The sequence below is a fragment of the Lampetra fluviatilis genome, unplaced genomic scaffold (genome assembly GCF_964198595.1).
Source record: "Lampetra fluviatilis unplaced genomic scaffold, kcLamFluv1.1 SCAFFOLD_371, whole genome shotgun sequence".
NCBI lineage: Eukaryota > Metazoa > Chordata > Hyperoartia > Petromyzontiformes > Petromyzontidae > Lampetra > Lampetra fluviatilis.
The window spans coordinates 20,001-27,500 of NW_027621423.1; positions in this window are offsets into that span (position 1 = coordinate 20,001).

Sequence of the window (7,500 nt, forward strand, 5' to 3'; positions counted from 1 at the left end):
CGTTTTTTGAACAATTGTATTCCTTTCCCAAAACATCGAGTGCTAGTGTATAAAACCGCTAGAGAAAATAAATTGGCAGGCGAAACTTAAAAAGGAGAGACCCATGAACAGCATGGCCAGGCGGCTCACCTCGACGTTTTTCCCCCGAGCAAAGTCCGCCGAGACCCCCTGTATCCCACGGGGATGTACTGGCGTGCACTTAAAGGTTGATGCCGCTCTGTTACTTGGGAAACGAACCACAAGCCAAATCCAGCTAATTTGTGAATGACTTAGCTCTCCTGCTTTCTCGAGAACGTGCTTTTTTCGTCGGATGAAACTTCCACAGGCTTTTCCAGCAGATTTGCACCTGCACTCAAAAAAGTCAAAATTTTTACACATAGACCCCATCAAACGGGAGAAATTGGCCCGGATTGCTCTCATGTGCGTTACGGGGCATCGTTTCTCTCGCGCCGAATTCTCTCGAGCTGGGAAATCGCTCATTTTTGCGTCGCCAAATATCGTACGAACGCCGTGAAACTTCCACAGGCTTTTTCAGCAGATTTGCACGTGCACTCAAAAAAGTCAAAATTTTTACACATAGACCCCATCAAACGGGAGAAATTGGCCCGGATTGCTCTCATGTGCGTTACGGGGCATCGTTTCTCTCGCGCCGAATTCCATCGAGCTGGGAAATCGCTCATTTTTGCGTCGCCAAATATCGTACGAACGCCGTGAAACTTCCACAGGCTTTTTCAGCAGATTTGCACCTGCACTCAAAAAAGTCAAAATTTTTACACATAGACCCCATCAAACGGGAGAAATTGGCCCGGATTGCTCTCATGTGCGTTACGGGGCATCGTTTCTCTCGCGCCGAATTCTCTCGAGCTGGGAAATCGCTCATTTTTGCGTCGCCAAATATCGTACGAACGCCGTGAAACTTCCACAGGCTTTTTCAGCAGATTTGCACGTGCACTCAAAAAAGTCAAAATTTTTACACATAGACCCCATCAAACGGGAGAAATTGGCCCGGATTGCTCTCATGTGCGTTACGGGGCATCGTTTCTGTCGCGCCGAATTCCATCGAGCTGGGAAATCGCTCATTTTTGCGTCGCCAAATATCGTACGAACGCCGTGAAACTTCCACAGGCTTTTTCAGCAGATTTGCACGTGCACTCAAAAAAGTCAAAATTTGTACACATAGACCCCATCAAACGGGAGAAATTGGCCCGGATTGCTCTCATGTGCGTTACGGGGCATCGTTTCTCTCGCGCCGAATTCTCTCGAGCTGGGAAATCGCTCATTTTTGCGTCGCCAAATATCGTACGAACGCCGTGAAACTTCCACAGGCTTTTTCAGCAGATTTGCACGTGCACTCAAAAAAGTCAAAATTTTTACACATAGACCCCATCAAACGGGAGAAATTGGCCCGGATTGCTCTCATGTGCGTTACGGGGCATCGTTTCTGTCGCGCCGAATTCCATCGAGCTGGGAAATCGCTCATTTTTGCGTCGCCAAATATCGTACGAACGCCGTGAAACTTCCACAGGCTTTTTCAGCAGATTTGCACGTGCACTCAAAAAAGTCAAAATTTTTACACATAGACCCCATCAAACGGGAGAAATTGGCCGGGATTGCTCTCATGTGCGTTACGGGGCATCGTTTCTCTCGCGCCGAATTCCATCGAGCTGGGAAATCGCTCATTTTTGCGTCGCCAAATATCGTACGAACGCCGTGAAACTTCCACAGGCTTTTTCAGCAGATTTGCACGTGCACTCAAAAAAGTCAAAATTTGTACACATAGACCCCATCAAACGGGAGAAATTGGCCGGGATTGCTCTCATGTGCGTTACGGGGCATCGTTTCTCTCGCTCCGAATTCCATCGAGCTGGGAAATCGCTCATTTTTGCGTCGCCAAATATCGTACGAACGCCGTGAAACTTCCACAGGCTTTTTCAGCAGATTTGCACGTGCACTCAAAAAAGTCAAAATTTTTACACATAGACCCCATCAAACGGGAGAAATTGGCCGGGATTGCTCTCATGTGCGTTACGGGGCATCGTTTCTCTCGCGCCGAATTCCATCGAGCTGGGAAATCGCTCATTTTTGCGTCGCCAAATATCGTACGAACGCCGTGAAACTTCCACAGGCTTTTCCAGCAGATTTGCACGTGCACTCAAAAAAGTCAAAATTTTTACACATAGACCCCATCAAACGGGAGAAATTGGCCCGGATTGCTCTCATGTGCGTTACGGGGCATCGTTTCTCTCGCGCCGAATTCTCTCGAGCTGGGAAATCGCTCATTTTTGCGTCGCCAAATATCGTACGAACGCCGTGAAACTTCCACAGGCTTTTTCAGCAGATTTGCACCTGCACTCAAAAAAGTCAAAATTTTTACACATAGACCCCATCAAACGGGAGAAATTGGCCCGGATTGCTCTCATGTGCGTTACGGGGCATCGTTTCTCTCGCTCCGAATTCCATCGAGCTTGGAAATCGCTCATTTTTGCGTCGCCAAATATCGTACGAACGCCGTGAAACTTCCACAGGCTTTTCCAGCAGATTTGCACCTGCACTCAAAAAAGTCAAAATTTTTACACATAGACCCCATCAAACGGGAGAAATTGGCCGGGATTGCTCTCATGTGCGTTACGGGGCATCGTTTCTCTCGCTCCGAATTCCATCGAGCTGGGAAATCGCTCATTTTTGCGTCGCCAAATATCGTACGAACGCCGTGAAACTTCCACAGGCTTTTTCAGCAGATTTGCACGTGCACTCAAAAAAGTCAAAATTTGTACACATAGACCCCATCAAACGGGAGAAATTGGCCGGGATTGCTCTCATGTGCGTTACGGGGCATCGTTTCTCTCGCTCCGAATTCCATCGAGCTTGGAAATCGCTCATTTTTGCGTCGCCAAATATCGTACGAACGCCGTGAAACTTCCACAGGCTTTTCCAGCAGATTTGCACCTGCACTCAAAAAAGTCAAAATTTTTACACATAGACCCCATCAAACGGGAGAAATTGGCCCGGATTGCTCTCATGTGCGTTACGGGGCATCGTTTCTGTCGCGCCGAATTCCATCGAGCTGGGAAATCGCTCATTTTTGCGTCGCCAAATATCGTACGAACGCCGTGAAACTTCCACAGGCTTTTCCAGCAGATTGGCACGTGCACTCAAAAAAGTCAAAATTTGTACACATAGACCCCATCAAACGGGAGAAATTGGCCGGGATTGCTCTCATGTGCGTTACGGGGCATCGTTTCTCTCGCTCCGAATTCCATCGAGCTGGGAAATCGCTCATTTTTGCGTCGCCAAATATCGTACGAACGCCGTGAAACTTCCACAGGCTTTTTCAGCAGATTTGCACGTGCACTCAAAAAAGTCAAAATTTTTACACATAGACCCCATCAAACGGGAGAAATTGGCCGGGATTGCTCTCATGTGCGTTACGGGGCATCGTTTCTCTCGCGCCGAATTCCATCGAGCTGGGAAATCGCTCATTTTTGCGTCGCCAAATATCGTACGAACGCCGTGAAACTTCCACAGGCTTTTTCAGCAGATTTGCACGTGCACTCAAAAAAGTCAAAATTTTTACACATAGACCCCATCAAACGGGAGAAATTGGCCCGGATTGCTCTCATGTGCGTTACGGGGCATCGTTTCTCTCGCTCCGAATTCCATCGAGCTTGGAAATCGCTCATTTTTGCGTCGCCAAATATCGTACGAACGCCGTGAAACTTCCACAGGCTTTTCCAGCAGATTTGCACCTGCACTCAAAAAAGTCAAAATTTTTACACATAGACCCCATCAAACGGGAGAAATTGGCCCGGATTGCTCTCATGTGCGTTACGGGGCATCGTTTCTCTCGCGCCGAATTCTCTCGAGCTGGGAAATCGCTCATTTTTGCGTCGCCAAATATCGTACGAACGCCGTGAAACTTCCACAGGCTTTTTCAGCAGATTTGCACCTGCACTCAAAAAAGTCAAAATTTGTACACATAGACCCCATCAAACGGGAGAAATTGGCCGGGATTGCTCTCATGTGCGTTACGGGGCATCGTTTCTCTCGCTCCGAATTCCATCGAGCTGGGAAATCGCTCATTTTTGCGTCGCCAAATATCGTACGAACGCCGTGAAACTTCCACAGGCTTTTTCAGCAGATTTGCACGTGCACTCAAAAAAGTCAAAATTTTTACACATAGACCCCATCAAACGGGAGAAATTGGCCGGGATTGCTCTCATGTGCGTTACGGGGCATCGTTTCTCTCGCGCCGAATTCCATCGAGCTGGGAAATCGCTCATTTTTGCGTCGCCAAATATCGTACGAACGCCGTGAAACTTCCACAGGCTTTTCCAGCAGATTTGCACGTGCACTCAAAAAAGTCAAAATTTTTACACATAGACCCCATCAAACGGGAGAAATTGGCCCGGATTGCTCTCATGTGCGTTACGGGGCATCGTTTCTCTCGCGCCGAATTCTCTCGAGCTGGGAAATCGCTCATTTTTGCGTCGCCAAATATCGTACGAACGCCGTGAAACTTCCACAGGCTTTTTCAGCAGATTTGCACCTGCACTCAAAAAAGTCAAAATTTTTACACATAGACCCCATCAAACGGGAGAAATTGGCCCGGATTGCTCTCATGTGCGTTACGGGGCATCGTTTCTCTCGCTCCGAATTCCATCGAGCTTGGAAATCGCTCATTTTTGCGTCGCCAAATATCGTACGAACGCCGTGAAACTTCCACAGGCTTTTCCAGCAGATTTGCACCTGCACTCAAAAAAGTCAAAATTTTTACACATAGACCCCATCAAACGGGAGAAATTGGCCCGGATTGCTCTCATGTGCGTTACGGGGCATCGTTTCTGTCGCGCCGAATTCCATCGAGCTGGGAAATCGCTCATTTTTGCGTCGCCAAATATCGTACGAACGCCGTGAAACTTCCACAGGCTTTTTCAGCAGATTTGCACCTGCACTCAAAAAAGTCAAAATTTGTACACATAGACCCCATCAAACGGGAGAAATTGGCCGGGATTGCTCTCATGTGCGTTACGGGGCATCGTTTCTCTCGCTCCGAATTCCATCGAGCTGGGAAATCGCTCATTTTTGCGTCGCCAAATATCGTACGAACGCCGTGAAACTTCCACAGGCTTTTTCAGCAGATTTGCACGTGCACTCAAAAAAGTCAAAATTTTTACACATAGACCCCATCAAACGGGAGAAATTGGCCGGGATTGCTCTCATGTGCGTTACGGGGCATCGTTTCTCTCGCGCCGAATTCCATCGAGCTGGGAAATCGCTCATTTTTGCGTCGCCAAATATCGTACGAACGCCGTGAAACTTCCACAGGCTTTTCCAGCAGATTTGCACGTGCACTCAAAAAAGTCAAAATTTTTACACATAGACCCCATCAAACGGGAGAAATTGGCCCGGATTGCTCTCATGTGCGTTACGGGGCATCGTTTCTCTCGCGCCGAATTCTCTCGAGCTGGGAAATCGCTCATTTTTGCGTCGCCAAATATCGTACGAACGCCGTGAAACTTCCACAGGCTTTTTCAGCAGATTTGCACCTGCACTCAAAAAAGTCAAAATTTTTACACATAGACCCCATCAAACGGGAGAAATTGGCCCGGATTGCTCTCATGTGCGTTACGGGGCATCGTTTCTCTCGCTCCGAATTCCATCGAGCTTGGAAATCGCTCATTTTTGCGTCGCCAAATATCGTACGAACGCCGTGAAACTTCCACAGGCTTTTCCAGCAGATTTGCACCTGCACTCAAAAAAGTCAAAATTTTTACACATAGACCCCATCAAACGGGAGAAATTGGCCCGGATTGCTCTCATGTGCGTTACGGGGCATCGTTTCTGTCGCGCCGAATTCCATCGAGCTGGGAAATCGCTCATTTTTGCGTCGCCAAATATCGTACGAACGCCGTGAAACTTCCACAGGCTTTTCCAGCAGATTGGCACGTGCACTCAAAAAAGTCAAAATTTGTACACATAGACCCCATCAAACGGGAGAAATTGGCCGGGATTGCTCTCATGTGCGTTACGGGGCATCGTTTCTCTCGCTCCGAATTCCATCGAGCTGGGAAATCGCTCATTTTTGCGTCGCCAAATATCGTACGAACGCCGTGAAACTTCCACAGGCTTTTTCAGCAGATTTGCACGTGCACTCAAAAAAGTCAAAATTTGTACACATAGACCCCATCAAACGGGAGAAATTGGCCGGGATTGCTCTCATGTGCGTTACGGGGCATCGTTTCTCTCGCGCCGAATTCCATCGAGCTGGGAAATCGCTCATTTTTGCGTCGCCAAATATCGTACGAACGCCGTGAAACTTCCACAGGCTTTTTCAGCAGATTTGCACGTGCACTCAAAAAAGTCAAAATTTTTACACATAGACCCCATCAAACGGGAGAAATTGGCCGGGATTGCTCTCATGTGCGTTACGGGGCATCGTTTCTCTCGCGCCGAATTCCATCGAGCTGGGAAATCGCTCATTTTTGCGTCGCCAAATATCGTACGAACGCCGTGAAACTTCCACAGGCTTTTTCAGCAGATTTGCACGTGCACTCAAAAAAGTCAAAATTTTTACACATAGACCCCATCAAACGGGAGAAATTGGCCCGGATTGCTCTCATGTGCGTTACGGGGCATCGTTTCTCTCGCTCCGAATTCCATCGAGCTTGGAAATCGCTCATTTTTGCGTCGCCAAATATCGTACGAACGCCGTGAAACTTCCACAGGCTTTTCCAGCAGATTTGCACCTGCACTCAAAAAAGTCAAAATTTTTACACATAGACCCCATCAAACGGGAGAAATTGGCCCGGATTGCTCTCATGTGCGTTACGGGGCATCGTTTCTCTCGCGCCGAATTCTCTCGAGCTGGGAAATCGCTCATTTTTGCGTCGCCAAATATCGTACGAACGCCGTGAAACTTCCACAGGCTTTTTCAGCAGATTTGCACGTGCACTCAAAAAAGTCAAAATTTGTACACATAGACCCCATCAAACGGGAGAAATTGGCCGGGATTGCTCTCATGTGCGTTACGGGGCATCGTTTCTCTCGCTCCGAATTCCATCGAGCTGGGAAATCGCTCATTTTTGCGTCGCCAAATATCGTACGAACGCCGTGAAACTTCCACAGGCTTTTTCAGCAGATTTGCACGTGCACTCAAAAAAGTCAAAATTTTTACACATAGACCCCATCAAACGGGAGAAATTGGCCGGGATTGCTCTCATGTGCGTTACGGGGCATCGTTTCTCTCGCGCCGAATTCCATCGAGCTGGGAAATCGCTCATTTTTGCGTCGCCAAATATCGTACGAACGCCGTGAAACTTCCACAGGCTTTTCCAGCAGATTTGCACGTGCACTCAAAAAAGTCAAAATTTTTACACATAGACCCCATCAAACGGGAGAAATTGGCCCGGATTGCTCTCATGTGCGTTACGGGGCATCGTTTCTCTCGCGCCGAATTCTCTCGAGCTGGGAAATCGCTCATTTTTGCGTCGCCAAATATCG